Genomic DNA, 20,508 nt, shown 5'->3' with positions numbered 1-20,508 from the left:
ACACAACCACTCCAGCATAGCTTACAGAAAAGAAAAGAAGATCCTCTGGAAGATGAAAGAGGATCAACTGCAGAAGCTTAAAAAAGAGGCAAAGATAGAAAAACACTCACTGCTAGGCAACAACAAATACACACTCTGTAAGGCCCTCCAGAAAAGGAGAGAAATGGCGTCAATACATGAGCTGAACTCCCCTACAGGGCACACCACCACAGACCCAAAAGAAATAAGAGAACTCATAGAGAAATTCTATGAGGACCTCTATAGCAGGCAAGAAACGAATGAAACGACAGCAGAAGAATACCTCTGCTACCAAAATAGGGCCCTTACAGAAAAACAACGCCAGCAAATAGACAAAAAGATCGAGATGGACGAACTCAGGCTAGCAGTCCTCCAACAGAAAAAAAACAGAACCCCGGGGGAAGACGGGTTGAGCGCAGAACTGTATATGATCAACATTGACACGATCGCTGAGGAAATGCTCGAAACCCTCAACGAAATGTACGAGGCACAGAGCATCAGCCCGAACCTAGCAAGAGCAGTACTCAAAATAATATACAAAAAGGGTGACAAGAAAGAAATCCGAAACTACAGACCCGTGAGTCTCCTCAACACCGACTTCAAAATCCTCACCAAAATCTTGACCAACCGACTAAAGAAAGAGCTACCAGATATAACCCATGAGAACCAGCACGTAAATCCGCCCAAAACCATAGGGCAACTTAACCTCCTCATAAGAGAGATAACTTCCGAAATGAGAGAGAAGGGAAAAGGATCGATACTCTCAATAGACTTCAAGAAAGCCTATGATTCCATAGACCATAAATTCCTAAAAAAAACAATGGAAAGAGCTGGCCTAGGGAGAAACTTCTGTAGCTTCTTTGAAAAAGTATATGAGCTCGGAGAAGCGAAAATCTCGATAGGGGGAAGAGTGGGGAAGAAAATAAAGATAAAAAGGGGAATAAAACAAGGAGACCCCATCTCGATGTATTTGTTTACGATAGCGACAGAATCCCTGCTACAAATGTTAGACCATAAACTCACAGGCTACAAACTACCTGGAATGAGAAAAACGATCACTGCACCGTCATACGCGGACGATGTAAACATAACGCTGGCGAGACAGGAAGATGCAAATGAGGCGATTGAAATCATAGAAAAGTTCGGTGAAGCAAGCGCCTTAAAAATAAACAAAGAAAAGAGCAAGGGAATCAACTTCCAAACAAGTGAAAAAAAACCCACCCACACCAACATCCAATGGGTAGAAGAGATGATAATTCTCGGACACAGGATAGAAAGGGAAACCCCAGAGAAAGGAAAACACTGGGAAGAACCAATGAAAAAGACGAAAAAGATAATATATGAGATCAAAAACATGCATTCCGAAAGACAGCAGAAAATCAGCCTGGTAGCGACCAACATACTACCACTGTTCATATATCCCGCAGCCATAACAAAAATGCCCAGCAAAACAAGAGGCGACTTAAGACGAATGCTCACCAACCTGATCCTCCCCAAAAACGGAAGAGCGGATTACGACAAAATAATCCAGAGACAGGAACTGGGAGGAAGACAGCTAATCGACATACCCACAATAACGGATATGATCTTTATAAAGCCGGCAGTCGAATACCTGAGGAAAGCCCAAGAGAGCATAAATGACGAATGGGAAAGGAGGATCGACTATCAACTAGCATTCACCCTGAAAAGATATCAGTCGCATAGAACACCAAACACCAGACCACACACCTTGAAACCACAGACACACTGGAGGGAAATTAACAAAACAATGACAGAAATGGGCATAGACAAAGCACAAATCAAAACGATGGACAATAAAAAACGCTACACTGAAGTAATAGAAAGGAAACACTCCAGGGACATAGAAGAAATGAAAGGGCCCAACTGGGATAACATACATCACCCAACCCTTACGTTAAGGCAGAGAGACCTGAATTGGATGGTAGCCAACCAGATGCTACCAACAAATGGCAGATTGCAAACAGCGGGAGTAACAAACAAAATGGAATGCGAATTGTGCTCGGGTCACACCGAAACGCACACCCACCTCTTCTTGAAATGCGAGCAAACAGCCAGAGTCGTACGGAAATTAGTAAGTGCTTGGAGCAAGGTGACAAATCAGAGAACTCAGCCAGCCGAGATCCAAATGATCATCGACATGCATACAGAGGGAAATATCACAGATACCCAAGAGGCGGCACTCATGAAAATAACCACAATGTATAAACAAGCAACATGGATGGCTAGAAACAAGACGAAGTTTGAAGGAAGAAAATTGGGCTACAAGTGGATTGAAAGATCAGTACTACAAAGACTGGAAACAAGAACAAGACTCCAGGGACAAGATCACCTGGAAGATATCCTAGACAGCATCAAGAGAGAATATAAATCATGAAGAAAAATAGAAAAAGAAACCCGCGAACTCACCCTCATCTCGCCCGTGCATAGCCTACAGTAGGTCATGTATGCCGAGATGTAGCGGACACTGAAAATGTTAACAACGCCGATCGCGGTCGAATTTTTTGATTATTCATGATAACTAATAACTAGATCGTGCTCCAATGTCGTTCGATATTTCACAGCACGCAAGAATCGCGATCTATCGGTATGATTATCAAGAAGTCAATCATAAATATCGATTTTTAGGACTATATTGATAAGATCCATCATTGGTTCGATCGCATGCCTTGAAGATGAGGGCTTGTCCCGTAAATGTACACACGACTCACGAATTTTATACGCCCAAGATACTATGACTTCACAAATTGGTTGAATTAAGGTGGGTATTCGCTACAAACAACGCCGATCGCGGTCGGCTTTCTTGATTATTTATGATAACTAATATATAGCTCGTTCTAATGTCGTTCGATATTTCACAGCACGCAAGAATCGCGATGTATCGGTATGATTATATAGAAGTCAATAATCAATACCGATTTTTAGGACTATATTGATAAGATCCATCATTGGTTCGATCGCATGCCTTGAAGATGAGGGCTTGTCCCGTAAATGTACACATGACTCACGAATTATGTATACCCAAGATACTATGACTTCACAAATTGGTTGAATTAAGGTGGGTATTTGCTACAAACAACGCCGATCGCGGTCGAATTTTTTGATTATTCATGATAACTAATAACTAGATCGTGCTCCAATGTCGTTCGATATTTCACAGCACGCAAGAATCGCGATCTATCGGTATGATTATCAAGAAGTCAATCATAAATATCGATTTTTAGGACTATATTGATAAGATCCATCATTGGTTCGATCGCATGCCTTGAAGATGAGGGCTTGTCCCGTAAATGTACACACGACTCACGAATTTTATACGCCCAAGATACTATGACTTCACAAATTGGTTGAATTAAGGTGGGTATTCGCTACAAACAACGCCGATCGCGGTCGGCTTTTCTTATCATTTATGATAACTAATAACTAGCTCCGTACTCCAATGTCGTTCGATATTTCACAGCACGCAAGAATTGCGATCTATCGGTATGATTATCCAGAAGTCAATAATAAATATCGATTTTTAGGACTATATTGATAAGATCCATCATTGGTTCGATCGCATGCCTTGAAGATCAGGGTTTGTCATGTAAATGTACACACGACTCACGAAATATATACGCCCAAGATACTATGACTTCACGAATTGGTTGATCTAAGGTGGGTATTCGCTACAAACAACGCCGATCGCGGTCAGCTTCTTGATTATTTATGATAACTAATAACTAGCTACGTGCTCCAATGTCGTTCGATATTTCAAAGCACGCAAGAATCGCGATTTATCGGTATGATTATCAAGAAGTCAATCATAAATTTCGATTTTTAGGACTATATCGATAAGATATATCATTCGTTCGATCGCATGCCTTGAAGATGAGGGCTTGTCCCGTAAATGTGCACACGACTCACGAATTATGTATACCCAAGGTACTATGACTTCACAAATTTGTTGAATTAAGGTGGGTATTCGCTACAAACAACGCCGATTTCGGTCGACTTTTTTGATTATTCATGATAACAAATAACTAGCTCGTGCTCCAATGTCGTTCGATATTTCACAGCACGCAAGAATCGCGATCTATCGGTATGATTATCAAGAAGTCAATCATAAATATCGCTTTTTAGGAAAATATTGATAAGATCCATAATTGGTTCGATCGCATGCCTTGAAGAATGAAGATAAGGCCTTGTCCTGTAAATGTACACACGACTCACGAATTATGTATAACTAAGATACTATGACTTCACAAATTGGTTGAATTAAGGTGGGTATTCGCTACCAACAACCCCGATCGCGGTCGGCTTTCTTGATTATTTATGATAACTAATAACTAGCTCGTGCTCCAATGTCGTTCGATATTTCACAGCACGCAAGAATCGCGATGTATCGGTTTGATTATATAGAAGTCAATAATCAATACCGATTTTTAGGACTATATTGATAAGATCCATCATTGGTTCGATCACATGCCTTGAAGAATGAAGATAAGGCCTTGTCCTGTAAATGTACACACGACTCACGAATTATGTATAACTAAGATACTATGACTTCACAAATTGGTTGAATTGAGGTGGGTATTCGCTACCAACAAGGCCGATCGCGGTCGGCTTTCATGATAATTTATGATAACTAATAACTAGCTCGTGCTCCAATGTCGTTCGATATTTCACAGCATGCAAGAATCGCGATCTATCGGTATGATTATAAAGAAGTCAATAATAAATATCGATTTTTAGGACTATATTGATAAGATCCATCATTGGTTCGATCGCATGCCTTGAAGAATGAAGATAAGGCCTTGTCCTGTAAATGTACACACGACTCACGAATTATGTATAACTAAGATACTATGACTTCACAAATTGGTTGCATTAAGGTGGGTATTTGCTACCAACAACGCCGATCGCGGTCGGCTTTCTTGTTTATTTATGATAACTAATATAGAGCTCGTGCTCCAATGTCGTTCGATATTTCACAGCACGCAAGAATCGCGATGTGTCGGTATGATTATATAGAAGTCAATAATCAATACCGATTTTCAGGACTATATTGATAAGATCCATCATTGGTTCGATCGCATGCCTTGAAGATGAGGGCTTGTCCCGTAAATGTACACACGACTCACGAATTATGTATACCCAAGATACTATGACTTCAAAAATTGGTTGAATTAAGGTGGGTATTTGCTACAAACAACGCCGATCGCGGTCGAATTTTTTGATTATTCATGATAACTTATAACTAGCTCGTGCTCCAATGTCGTTCGATATTTCACAGCACGCAAGAATCGCGATCTATCGGTATGATTATCAAGAAGTCAATCATAAATATCGATTTTTAGGACTATATTGATAAGATCCATCATTGGTTCGATCGCATGCCTTGAAGATGAGGGCTTGTCCCGTAAATGTACACACGACTCACGAATTTTATACGCCCAAGATACTATGACTTCACGAATTGGTTGATCTAAGGTGGGTATTCGCTACAAACAACGCCGATCGCGGTCAGCTTCTTGATTATTTATGATAACTAATAACTAGCTCCGTGCTCCAATGTCGTTCGATATTTCAAAGCACGCAAGAATCGCGATTTATCGGTATGATTATCAAGAAGTCAATCATAAATTTCGATTTTTAGGACTATATCGATAAGATATATCATTCGTTCGATCGCATGCCTTGAAGATGAGGGCTTGTCCCGTAAATGTGCACACGACTCACGAATTATGTATACCCAAGGTACTATGACTTCACAAATTTGTTGAATTAAGGTGGGTATTCGCTACAAACAACGCCGATTTCGGTCGACTTTTTTGATTATTCATGATAACAAATAACTAGCTCGTGCTCCAATGTCGTTCGATATTTCACAGCACGCAAGAATCGCAATCTATCGGTATGATTATCAAGAAGTCAATCATAAATATCGCTTTTTAGGAAAATATTGATAAGATCCATAATTGGTTCGATCGCATGCCTTGAAGAATGAAGATAAGGCCTTGTCCTGTAAATGTACACACGACTCACGAATTATGTATAACTAAGATACTATGACTTCACAAATTGGTTGAATTAAGGTGGGTATTCGCTACCAACAACCCCGATCGCGGTCGGCTTTCTTGATTATTTATGATAACTAATAACTAGCTCGTGCTCCAATGTCGTTCGATATTTCACAGCACGCAAGAATCGCGATGTATCGGTTTGATTATATAGAAGTCAATAATCAATACCGATTTTTAGGACTATATTGATAAGATCCATCATTGGTTCGATCACATGCCTTGAAGAATGAAGATAAGGCCTTGTCCTGTAAATGTACACACGACTCACGAATTATGTATAACTAAGATACTATGACTTCACAAATTGGTTGAATTGAGGTGGGTATTCGCTACCAACAAGGCCGATCGCGGTCGGCTTTCATGATAATTTATGATAACTAATAACTAGCTCGTGCTCCAATGTCGTTCGATATTTCACAGCACGCAAGAATCGCGATCTATCGGTATGATTATAAAGAAGTCAATAATAAATATCGATTTTTAGGACTATATTGATAAGATCCATCATTGGTTCGATCGCATGCCTTGAAGAATGAAGATAAGGCCTTGTCCTGTAAATGTACACACGACTCACGAATTATGTATAACTAAGATACTATGACTTCACAAATTGGTTGCATCAAGGTGGGTATTTGCTACTAACAACGCCGATCGCGGTCGGCTTTCTTGTTTATTTATGATAACTAATATATAGCTCGTGCTCCAATGTCGTTCGATATTTCACAGCACGCAAGAATCGCGATGTGTCGGTATGATTATATAGAAGTCAATAATCAATACCGATTTTTAGGACTATATTGATAAGATCCATCATTGGTTCGATCGCATGCCTTGAAGATGAGGGCTTGTCCCGTAAATGTACACACGACTCACGAATTATGTATACCCAAGATACTATGACTTCAAAAATTGGTTGAATTAAGGTGGGTATTTGCTACAAACAACGCCGATCGCGGTCGAATTTTTTGATTATTCATGATAACTTATAACTAGCTCGTGCTCCAATGTCGTTCGATATTTCACAGCACGCAAGAATCGCGATCTATCGGTATGATTATCAAGAAGTCAATCATAAATATCGATTTTTAGGACTATATTGATAAGATCCATCATTGGTTCGATCGCATGCCTTGAAGATGAGGGCTTGTCCCGTAAATGTACACACGACTCACGAATTTTATACGCCCAAGATACTATGACTTCACAAATTGGTTGAATTAAGGTGGGTATTCGCTACAAACAACGCCGATCGCGGTCGGCTTTTCTTATCATTTATGATAACTAATAACTAGCTCCGTGCTCCAATGTCGTTCGATATTTCACAGCACGCAAGAATTGCGATCTATCGGTATGATTATCCAGAAGTCAATAATAAATATCGATTTTTAGGACTATATTGATAAGATCCATCATTGGTTCGATCGCATGCATTGAAGATCAGGGTTTGTCATGTAAATGTACACACGACTCACGAAATATATACGCCCAAGATACTATGACTTCACGAATTGGTTGATCTAAGGTGGGTATTCGCTACAAACAACGCCGATCGCGGTCAGCTTCTTGATTATTTATGATAACTAATAACTAGCTCCGTGCTCCAATGTCGTTCGATATTTCAAAGCACGCAAGAATCGCGATTTATCGGTATGATTATCAAGAAGTCAATCATAAATTTCGATTTTTAGGACTATATCGATAAGATATATCATTCGTTCGATCGCATGCCTTGAAGATGAGGGCTTGTCCCGTAAATGTGCACACGACTCACGAATTATGTATACCCAAGGTACTATGACTTCACAAATTTGTTGAATTAAGGTGGGTATTCGCTACAAACAACGCCGATTTCGGTCGACTTTTTTGATTATTCATGATAACAAATAACTAGCTCGTGCTCCAATGTCGTTCGATATTTCACAGCACGCAAGAATCGCAATCTATCGGTATGATTATCAAGAAGTCAATCATAAATATCGCTTTTTAGGAAAATATTGATAAGATCCATAATTGGTTCGATCGCATGCCTTGAAGAATGAAGATAAGGCCTTGTCCTGTAAATGTACACACGACTCACGAATTATGTATAACTAAGATACTATGACTTCACAAATTGGTTGAATTAAGGTGGGTATTCGCTACCAACAACCCCGATCGCGGTCGGCTTTCTTGATTATTTATGATAACTAATAACTAGCTCGTGCTCCAATGTCGTTCGATATTTCACAGCACGCAAGAATCGCGATGTATCGGTTTGATTATATAGAAGTCAATAATCAATACCGATTTTTAGGACTATATTGATAAGATCCATCATTGGTTCGATCACATGCCTTGAAGAATGAAGATAAGGCCTTGTCCTGTAAATGTACACACGACTCACGAATTATGTATAACTAAGATACTATGACTTCACAAATTGGTTGAATTGAGGTGGGTATTCGCTACCAACAAGGCCGATCGCGGTCGGCTTTCATGATAATTTATGATAACTAATAACTAGCTCGTGCTCCAATGTCGTTCGATATTTCACAGCACGCAAGAATCGCGATCTATCGGTATGATTATAAAGAAGTCAATAATAAATATCGATTTTTAGGACTATATTGATAAGATCCATCATTGGTTCGATCGCATGCCTTGAAGAATGAAGATAAGGCCTTGTCCTGTAAATGTACACACGACTCACGAATTATGTATAACTAAGATACTATGACTTCACAAATTGGTTGCATTAAGGTGGGTATTTGCTACAAACGACGCCGATCGCGGTCGACTTTTTTGATTATTCATGATAACTAATAACTAGCTCGTGCTCCAATGTCGTTCGATATTTCACAGCACGCAAGAATCGCGATCTATCGGTATGATTATCAAGAAGTCAATCATAAATATCGATTTTTAGGACTGTATTGATAAGATCCATCATTGGTTCGATCGCATGCCTTGAAGATGAGGGCTTGTCCCGTAAATGTACACACGACTCACGAATTATATACACCCAAGATACTATGACTTCACAAATTGGTTGAATTAAGGTGGGTATTCGCTACAAACAACGCCGATCGCGGTCGGCTTTTCTTATCATTTATGATAACTAATAACTAGCTCCGTGCTCCAATGTCGTTCGATATTTCACAGCACGCAAGAATTGCGATCTATCGGTATGATTATCCAGAAGTCAATCATAAATATCGATTTTTAGTACTATATTGATAAGATCCATCATTGGTTCGATCACATGCCTTGAAGAATGAAGATAAGGCCTTGTCCTGTAAATGTACACACGACTCACGAATTATATATAACTAAGATACTATGACTTCACAAATTGGTTGACTTAAGGTGGATATTCGCTACCAACAAGGCCGATCGCGGTCGGCTTTCTTGATTATTTATGATAACTAATAACTAGCTCGTGCTCCAATGTCGTTCGATATTTCACAGCACGCAAGAATCGCGATCTATCGGTATGATTATCAAGAAGTCAATCATAAATTTCGATTTTTAGGACTATATTGATAAGATCCATCATTGGTAGGATCGCATGCCTTGAAGATGAGGGTTTGTCCGGTAAATGTACACACGACTCACGAATTATATACCCCTACGATACTATGACTTCACAAATTGGTTGAATTAAGGTGGGTATTCGCTACCAACAACGCCGATCGCGGTTGGCTTTTTTGATTAGTTATGATAACTAATAACTAGCTCGTGCTCCAATGTCGTTCGATATTCCACAGCACGCAAGAATCGCGATCTATCGGTATGATTATCAAGAAGTCAATAATAAATATCGATTTTTAGGACTATATTGATAAGATCCATCATTGGTTCGATCGCATGCCTTGAAGATCAGGGTTTGTCATGTAAATGTACACACGACTCACGAAATATATACGCCCAAGATACTATGACTTCACGAATTGGTTGATCTAAGGTGGGTATTCGCTACAAACAACACCGATCGCGGTCAGCTTCTTGATTATTTATGATAACTACACTGTAAATTCTGAAGTGTTGCTCAACCCGGAAAATTGAACACGAAACGTGATCCAAAAATTGAACGCCTAGAAGTGTTGCGAAGTGTTCAAATTCAAGGTGTTTACCTAAAAAGTGTTCAGTCTCAAAGTGGCTGGTTGACTAGTCACCGGAACGCAGGGCTCAAAGTAAAATCAGATTTTATTGATTCATGAATAAATGACGCTTATAATACCCAACCTGGGTGATTAAATACGTGCAAACATTGAAATTTCCAATAGCTGCTGTGACAGGGTTTCATAAATTCAGATCAGCAGTTGAAACCGTTCCCGGAAGAGTCGATGAAATTACGAACATCACAAATGCTTAAGAGCAAACTTACTACAAATATCATGCAAATCGCTCAATGATGAAAATGAATGCATAGGGAATTAGGGATAGTGATAAAAAAATATCATTTAGTATCCTGAACTTTCGTGACAGGGGCATGGAATCAAATTCATTGGTTACGCCCGATAGCGGAAAACATGATCAACACAAATCATTACAACTTATTTAAAACTGTTCAAATTACGGCTTGTAAATTTCTAATTTTATTGTAAACAAACAAACAATGAATGTATCAGTATCAATACCACTACCACGATAAACAACCATAAGTATTTTTTCACTCTTAATGAAATTGGGCCTGCTAAAAATATCGTAGGGCTTGCATTAGTAGTATTTATATCAGCTTAATGCCAATCACTTTTGTTTAAATAACAAAGAAATCGTTTCTTTGAGTCCATACAAATTTTGCAGATTTACAGAAAAGATTTTGTTGTTATTTACCAGTCTGCTGCAAAATATGAAATATGGAAGTCATTAGGGCAGTGATTCTTAAAAATTTTTGGACACGCTCCCATATGATAGCAAAACATTTCACACACTCCTTGTTGTCGTATAATAAAATTTAAAAAAGCAACCAGAACGCTAGAAATCCCAACGGATAGTTGGATGGCAGTGACGGTAATGGTTGTTGATGAGAGAATATTCAAATATTAAATTCTGACCATACACAGAGAAATAACTACAAGCTGCCATGCATGCATGTGCGAAAAAGATTTTAGTTTACAGCGGCTTCACGTCGCTTCAAATGCTTTCTCCTGTTTGACAACCACTCCTTTAGGGTATGACAATCCAATGCGTAGCAGCTCAAAACGTCAAGAATGTTTCTGAATACTCCATTTTCACTGAAGCAGTTTTATATTCTTGCCATCAGTTGCAATCCAGGCTCGGTCAATCTCTGATTCGTGGCGTGCCATGGCGTTTATTTCTTTTCTACTGGTCGATTTCAAGTTGTGCTCCTTGAAAATGTGAATAAATTCCAAAGTTTTGAATATGTCAATGAAAATTCTAAATTTTATGCAGAAATAAATATAAAGATTTCACACACGCAGGTTACACAAGCTTAGGAAAGGCGTTCGGATACATGTAAAATAAGGTGGAGTGAAAAAAAGAAAAATTTGTATTTCAAAAAGTGCCTTTGATATTTGGTCCCAAATCTCAAATGAATCACTTCTATCATAATTTCAGGTTTTTGCACCCTCTAGTGGCCGTGCAATTTCACCGAACGAGCCGAAAATAGCTGATTTTGCCATATCTCAATAACCGCTTATGCTAGAAAGCTAGTTTTGGGCTTAAAAGCTGCGGAAGCACCATGTTTCTATCTCACTGCCATAGAACTTTGTCTTGAAAATGTACAGAAAAAAAGTTATAAGCAAATTATTGATTTTTATAGCGCCATTAAAAATGTTGGTTAGTTTTACCAAGTTTGCAATGCCAATTTGCATGTTACAATTTGCTACATTGCTGCTTTAACAACAAAATCATGGTCGGCGGGATCTATCAATTAATTTCTATATGAACGTAGCACAATTATGATGAGGAAGAGAGAATGATTGAACTTTCATCATAGTACATCATCACAAACCTTTATGTCATGAACTTGGCGGAACGGGTATCTTCCTGTTCAACACTACAACAAACGATAGGCCTGGATTGTTTCAAAAGTGAATCAGTTACAGCAATTCAGCTATATAATTCACATATACCTCATAACTGTATGTTTTGTTGAGGATGATGATTTTCATGTCACTTGAGACATTGTTAAACTGTTTTATATATTATACATATTGTACAAGCTGCTGTACTCATCTTTGGAATATTCTAGAACTTTGATAGTCAACCTCGAGTCTTCCAGTAAGAGTGATGATAACTCATTTTGAAAGTGTTCCGGTTTCTGGTGTATCTTGGAGTTGATCATATAATAACTCTTGTATGTTGGTTTCAAACCTGACTCCACCATGTGCAGTGGTTCAGGCCGCTGGCTGTATGAACAGGTCACGGTAATACACTCTGCTATGTCTGTGAATTGAACTGTCATTGTCTAGTAAAAGTACAGATTCAGAATTTCATCATGCTCGACTTACTGCAGATTGGGGTTTATCATATGTACAAGTTATTGAAGTAATGTTAACAAAAAAAGATCCACGACTGTTGTTGCTTGCAAGAAGTTGCATATTGGAGAAACTTTTCAAGGTGTTGATGGTTTTCCTTCTGGAATACGCCCAACTAAAAGACAAGTCACTGAGGGTATGCTCAACTTTGATCACTTTAGTTGTGATCAAACAACTCTCTTTATCTGTCTACCAGAAGGAAAACCATCACCACCTAGAAAAGTTTCACCACTGTGCAACTTCTTGCAAGCAACAACAGTCTTGGATCTTTTTTTTGTTAACATTACTTCAATTACTTGTACATATGATATGATAAACCACAATCTGCTGTAAGTCGAACATGATGAAATTCTGAATCTGTACTTTTACTAGGCAATGACAGTTCAATTCACAGACATAGCAGAGTGTATTGCAGTGACCTGTTCATACAGCCAGCGGCCCAAGACACTGCACATGGTGGAGTCAGTTTTGAGACCAATATACAAGAGTTATTATATGATCAACTCCAAGATACACCAGAAACCGGAACACTTTCAAAATGAGTCATCATCACTCTTACTGGAAGACTCGAGGTTGACTATCAAAGTTCTAGAACAGTGGTTCTCAACCGGGGGTCCGCGGACCCCTAGGGGTCCGCGAAGCAATTTCAGGGGGTCCGCGAGACCACTAAATTTTCAACATGATTGATGACCTAATTTTAATTTTTAAATTTTATTTTAGAAATCATAAGGCAGGTTCGCACCACAACTGCTAAAACCTCATGACTTACATCATTATACTATTTACCATTACCATATTTTGGAATAGGGAAAGGACGACACTTTTACCAATTCAGAAAAGTTAGTCGATGAAAACTGAAATCAGCCGATTTCGTCATATTTGCTGAAAAAATTGATTGGTCACTACTTTCTCAAAATAAGTGGTGTTGACTAAAAAACGTCGTCGCCTGCTATGACCATAAATTCCCACAAATTCCCATCTTCACTCGACTATATCTATAATCTTAGATGTAAAAGCTGTAAAAGAGGATGAATTGCCAAAAATGAGGACATTTAGGCGTCCTCGGAGAACATTTTCAAAAACTCGAAAAATAAGGACGTATATATGGTAACCCTAGCGTTATTATTGCATTAGCTTCCATCTATCTTTATAGAAATGGATTTTCGGCACTCATCGTTCATATCATATCGAAGTCGCAGGTTTTCAACGCACGACCACGTACTTCAAAAAATACAGCTGGAAAATAAGATTTGAAATGACAGAAGTCAACCTAATTTCTATATCAATAGTAAAATGTTATTTTCAAGAAAGTCATTCTGTTGCTGTTTATCACAAGCCTACAGTTCATATTTGCACAAGACAGACGACGGTTGCACCTCAATTGAGCCAAATTTGAACTAAAACTTGAGGGGGTCCGCGAGGGTCCGTGACGGTCAAAAGGGGTCCGCGAAGCCAAAAAAGTTGAGAACCACTGTTCTAGAATATTCCAAAGATGAGTACAGCAGCTTGTACAATATGTATAATATATAAAACAGTTTAACAATGTCTCAAGTGATATGAAAATCATCATCTTCAACAAAACATACAGTTATGAGGTATATATGAATTATATAGCTGAATTGCTGTAACTGATTCACTTTAAGAACAATCTAGGCCTATCGTTTGTTGTAGAGTTGGACAGGAAGAAGGACTAAAATTAGCATAACGACTAATAAAAACATCTTGAATCAGGTCTGCGTTTTTTTTCAATTCGGCCATTTTGACATTTACATTGACATTCAGACGCACAGGCAACAGTGAGAATGCAGAACTGTAACTCAAAATGACAGTTATAGCAGAACGTCGCAGGTCTATGTAAATTTGTATGGTCCACAAAAAAGAAAGATTACGGTACCTGTTTCAATAAGACATGCGCTTGGGTCTTGGATTATATTCGTTTGTCTCTCAATTTGGCTTTGAGATGACAGTTGACTTCATCAACCTCGTTTCGCTGAAAATGTAATTGATTGCAAACAAGATCCGACAATAAATGTAGTAGAATTGTTATCCCTATGGGTTCGGTTTTCCATTATTATAATTGACATACGGTAGGCTTTACATATAACTTTGATTCCAAGATTTTATAGGTGCTTCGAATTGAGACGAGAAAATATACCAGACAAAGGACACATTGATTGTCTTTAGTACGAAAACTTTGTGACATCTTATCGAAGGTGTTGAATACTTTTCCTTCATTGCGGTAATTGTAACTGTTCTCAATCTTTCAAAATCCTTCATTCCTGATAAAATTTAACTAACAAAATTAATTGGAATTAGCACGACATGGGAAATGATCTCCATTTGATGTTCCAAGTATAGTTCAGTAAGCGGTAGTTTAAATACAAGTTACACCAGCTCTTCACATTCAACAACACCTCTGTTCAATATACACAGATCAAGCCTCTCTTCAGCTAATATAGCATATATAGATAGTTTTTTGAGAAAATTGGGACTGCAAAAACCGGCACATTACATAATCAATGGTGATATATGAAATGAATAAATAGACTTACATAATCACATGTTTCCATGGGTTCTTGAGGCAAAAGTATGTATCACAAAAGATGACTGCACCGGTACAAAATCTGTTCAGATGACTGCTCACGTCACTATCAACATTGTCTGTTAGCAGAGGCACGGTGAAACCAGGGTTCTTTTAAAAGAGTCGACATCAGTTGGATGAATTTGAGGATCAATCTAAGACTGTTGAAAAGAAAATACTTGTTTTAAAAATTTGCAATACAAGGGAACTATTCAATATTCGAACAGCTTCTTCGAGGTACAAAACTTCAATATAAAATTGAATAGTATATAATATATTAATATATAGTATAATCGTCAGCAACTAGTGGAGAACTCGAAAGAACGTTGTACATTAACAATATTATCACAAAATAAGACATTACCAGCATTCAGTATTTACTTACGCAGATATCAGACTGGATGTATTGTATGTGACAAAAGGGTGTCTTTCATAGAACAATTAATTATTGTAATGGAAAGTTGCATGTGACCAACACCAATTTTACTCCAGCCCGAGTACCATACTTTCCTGGATTGTTAATCCTTTTAGTGAAATTTTACCAGCAAACATTCATAAAAATAACCGAATGCAGCTGAATCAAATTCATTATCTAAGGATATATCAGTTTACTTACGCAACATGGCGATGCTTAGCAGTATTTCAAACAACAAATCTTTTTCAAAAAAGTGCCATTTGCAATACATACTACCTGCACTTTGGGGCATTTTTCATATTCTTTCCATCGGTCGCAACCCAGGCTTGATGAGTCTCTGATTCGTGGCATGCCATGGCGGCTCTTTTTCTGTACTGGTCAAATCCAATTGCTGCTCCTAGAAAATACAATAAATACCAAAGGAAAATTGTAAATTTTATGCACAAGTAAATATAAATATTTCACACAGGTAATAGGTTACAGAAGCGCAGGAGAGGTGCTCAACCCCCCAGGTTGAGAACCACTGACCTAGTCCATTATAGTTCAGTAAGCAATAGTTAAAGTACAAGTTACACGAGCTCATTACTTTCAACTACATCCCTTTTCAGTGTTCAGAGTATACAGTTCACTGTACACTGTACAGTGTACACAGATGAAGCCTTTTTCAGCTCATATTGAATAGTCCGTAAGCTACTCTGCGAGATAGTTCGTGAGAAAAGTAGGACTGCAAAAACCAGCAAATTACATAATCAATGGTGATATAAAAATTGAATAAATAGGCTTACATAATCACATGTATCCATGGGTTCTTGAGAAGGTCTGCATCGCATAAGATGACTGTGCTGGCACAAAACCCGTTACGAACGACTCCTCACGTCACTGTCAACATTGTCTGATAGCGCAGGTACGGTAGACCCAGGGGGCTCTTTTTAAAGAGTAGACATCAGTTGGACGAATTTGAGGATCAATCCAAGACTATCGGAAAGAAAATATTTCTTGCGAAAATTCGCAATACAAATGAACTGCTCAGTAATCACGCAGATATCATACTGGATACAGTTATTTTTTTCTGCAATAAGTTGTACGTGACAGAAGGGTGTCTTTAATGGAATAGAAAGTTGCACATGACGTTACCACCAATTTTACTCTGGCACAGTTAGTATACTTCCTGAATTGTTAACAATTTCTGTGAAATTTTATCAGCAAAGTTCATAAAAATCTTTATCACAAAGATAACCGATTGCAACATAATCAAATTCATTCTCTAAGGATATACTAGTTCACTTTACAAAACACCGTGATGCTTACCAGTATTCCATACAGCAAATGCATATCAAAAAGGTGCCAAGTTCAATACATACTACCTGCAAAATAGAGTTTAGTTCAGTTACCGTATCTCAATAAACTCAGAAAAGTCAAATGGGGGATTGGGCAAAACAAATACTACCCCTTGTGATCCATGGTTTGTTGAAAAGATTGTTTGTTTGGCTGTGCTATTATTGGGGCGATTTTTTGGACCTAAAAAGGTAAGATTTTGAGTAAAAAATTCAAATTCACACATATTTTGATGATGAAAAACTTAATTTTGACCCCATGTACTTAGGTGTTTCTCACATAGTGTTAGAATTGTATTACCGGAACTTATCCTAATTTCTGACTGGGGCTGTCTGTTCTTCCGAAGTAATTTGACCTGAAAAAACTCTTTTAGCATGAAAATTGACAAATTTTTACATGAAAAAGAACTTATTTTATCGAAATCTCGACTCATGAATAATTCTAGTATTAGTTACATCTCGTATTATGGTAGAAATAATTAAAAATTTGTTGTAGTACAACGAAAGATACTTTCCTACATTTTCGGGTAGAAAGTGTCTGTCCTAACTAAGTAGCGTGGCAAGAATTAAGAAAGAACGTTCACCAGCTGCAGTTGTTGGCCGGCAACACTGAAGTTGTGCATCCACTGCACTCTTTCTCTCATTATGACAAAGTTGTCTACATCGCAATTTTTCATCATACGGTTTCTAATAGAAAAACCAATGCCCACGCAGTCTTGCTTCAGTTAGGATAGTGCAATAGGCTATGTTGAGTATTTGTTTCATTTGACAATTTATGATTCACAATGACCAGACGATGGTCCGTCTACAACGGTGGGACTATAAAGTGGGCTACAAGATGTAAATTGTAAAATGATAAGTTCACCGACAGTGCAATTATAGAATGTAAACGTGGAATGGCAGCGACCGATTTTGCAGCCTCGTTCCGCTTCGCTGAAGCTTTACTCAGACTTATTTTACGGCAGCTACTGTAGGATTTATGGCAATCCAAAAGTCGTCTTCCAGAGCGTAGAATTACCTGAATCTGGTATTGATCGAAAGCTACTGTCACACTGACTCAGGAAATGTAAATGAAAATATGATCAGGCACTGAACCGCTTAGAATTCGCCCTTCAAGTCTGAATTATCGGCATTGTCCGAACAATCGAAGAGCCGCAATGGGTCATTGTTATGGTCATTGTTGTGCGTTCATCCGATTGTTCTGGACAATGCAAATTTTAGATGTTGAGGGTGATTTGTCATCTAAGTGCGGAGCCTGACCCTATTTTGATTGATATTTTCGGAATCCGTGCGACAGTAGCTTTCGATCAAGACCAGATTCAGTAAATTCTGAGCTCTGGAAGACAACTTTTGGATTGTCATAAATCCTACAGTAGCTGCCGTAAAATAAGTCTGAGTAAAGCTTCAGTGAAGCGGAATGAAGCTGCAAAATCGGTCGCTGCCATTCCACGTTTACATTCTATAGTGCAATCATCTATGATACAAACGAAATGCAAGTTGCCAACAAAATTTTGATTTTGTAAAGAATTTTGGCAATTTTTGACCTAACGGTACAATTTTGACAAAATTTTGACCTTACTTTGACATGTCAAAAAAATCGCTTTAGTTAACACCTTACCACTTAGAATAAACAGGACAGTGTATAATGTGTTGCAGTTGAAAAACAATGAAAACCATTGCATGACTGTCATACCGGCATTCAATTGCTGATGTTGCAGTACTTGTCCACAATGGACCACAATATCGCCTACATAGGGATATTTCAGTGTGGATAAAGAGAACATCCCTTTATCCTTATGTCAAAAAAGTTACTTCTATAGCAGCTTCCCATCAGTACCGTAGTACTGGACCTGGTCGCAGCATGATATATTATCAGATTCGAAGCTCGATCATCCAGCAATAAGATCAGACGAATCATATACTACAAAACATCTAAAGAACATTCATATGAATGAGCGATATCAGTAGCCTACTAAAACATCTAAAACAAACGACCTTACTGCAATGTCAAAACGAGTTCATTTTATGACTATTCTCACATTACATATATTCAATAACATTTACCGCATTTCCATACCTTACAGTACATGGATGTTACGATCCTTTACGCCATCAGGTAGTAGAAACTGCTTCAATATATCCATTTCGCCAAGTTTTATCGTGTACCCTACTCTCTGCCTGAAGCCTGACGAACCACTAATTCAAATCCAAACTGAAATCGAGCGCGCTGTACCGTAACGAAGGTGGTGACCCCTCTGCGTCACGGGGGAATATGTATATTTCAATGAAATATTACCCTTAAACTTAGTGCTGGGTCAAGTGAGTAATATTATTTTACATATAACATGATTTAATGTGATCTCCAAGCGTACCGATGGTTTATCAATGCGAAATTGATGATACATTATCAAGTATAAATTTTCTTGAAAATAAGCCGCAGTGGCAAAGTGTTACAAGTAAACGGAGAAATACGCAGAAGCGTTGCGACTATAATGGCCCAATGCGTTTATATGCCCAAAAAGTGTGTCTGTACGCAGAAAAAAGTGTTATGAAGTGTTCAATACGACCTTGCGGATTTACAGTGTAATAACTAGCTCCGTGCTCCAATGTCGTTCGATATTTCAAAGCACGCAAGAATCGCGATTTATCGGTATGATTATCAAGAAGTCAATCATAAATTTCGATTTTTAGGACTATATCGATAAGATATATCATTCGTTCGATCGCATGCCTTGAAGATGAGGGCTTGTCCCGTAAATGTACACACGACTCACGAATTATGTATACCCAAGGTACTATGACTTCACAAATTTGTCGAATTAAGGTGGGTGTTCGCTACAAACAATGCCGATCGCGGTCGAATTTTTTGATTATTCATGATAACTAATAACTAGCTCGTGCTCCAATGTCGTTCGATATTTCACAGCACGCAAGAATCGTGATCTATCGGTATGATTATCAAGAAGTCAATCATAAATATCGATTTTTAGGACTATATTGATAAGATCCATCATTGGTTCGATCGCATGCCTTGAAGATGAGGGCTTGTCCCGTAAATGTACACACGACTCACGAATTTTATACGCCCAAGATACTATGACTTCACAAATTGGTTGAATTAAGGTGGGTATTCGCTACAAACAACGCCGATCGCGGTCGGCTTTTCTTATCATTTATGATAACTAATAACTAGCTCCGTGCTCCAATGTCGTTCGATATTTCACAGCACGCAAGAATCGCGATCTATCGGTATGATTATCAAGAAGTCAATCATAAATATCGATTTTGGGACTTTATTGAAAAGATCCATCATTGGTTCGATCGCATGTACTGAAGAATGAAGATAAGGCCTTGTCCTGTAAATGTACACACGACTCACGAATTACGTATGCTCAAGATACTGTGACTTCACAAATTGGTTGAATTAAGGTGGGTATTCGCTACCAACAACGCCGATCGCGGTCGGCTTTTTTGATTATTTGTGATAACTAATAACTAGCTCGTGCTCCAATGTCGTTCGATATTTCACAGCACGCTAGAATCGCGATCTATCGGTATGATTATCAAGAAGTCAATCATAAATATCGATTTTTAG

General features: G+C 38.2%; 1 protein-coding gene and 1 long non-coding RNA gene across 5 annotated transcripts in view; one reads left to right on the top strand and one right to left on the bottom strand.

Moving 5' to 3' along the window:
• The window catches only part of LOC145453601 (uncharacterized), a 125,753-nt gene that overhangs the window by 64,252 nt on the left and 40,993 nt on the right, over nucleotides 1-20,508 (top strand). The window lies entirely within an intron of this gene.
• Nucleotides 10,269-19,136, bottom strand: LOC145454114 (uncharacterized). Of its 3 annotated transcripts, none has more exons than XR_013920048.1 (7): nucleotides 18,991-19,136; nucleotides 16,888-16,943; nucleotides 16,365-16,554; nucleotides 15,856-16,303; nucleotides 15,136-15,325; nucleotides 14,478-14,573; nucleotides 10,269-11,431 (listed from the first exon to the last, which is right to left on the bottom strand). It is a non-coding gene; the product is annotated as an uncharacterized LOC145454114 (long non-coding RNA). The 3 variants fall into 3 exon arrangements; XR_013920046.1 differs by having other exon boundaries at nucleotides 15,856-15,976; nucleotides 18,991-19,135; XR_013920047.1 differs by having other exon boundaries at nucleotides 15,856-15,976; nucleotides 16,888-17,269; nucleotides 18,991-19,124.

The sequence above is a fragment of the Botryllus schlosseri genome, chromosome 13 (genome assembly GCF_051294905.1).
Source record: "Botryllus schlosseri isolate E-star chromosome 13, Bs_hap1, whole genome shotgun sequence".
Lineage (NCBI taxonomy): Eukaryota > Metazoa > Chordata > Ascidiacea > Stolidobranchia > Styelidae > Botryllus > Botryllus schlosseri.
Note: the sequence above shows the minus strand (reverse complement) of the source record. Positions and strands in the feature narration are given on the sequence as shown.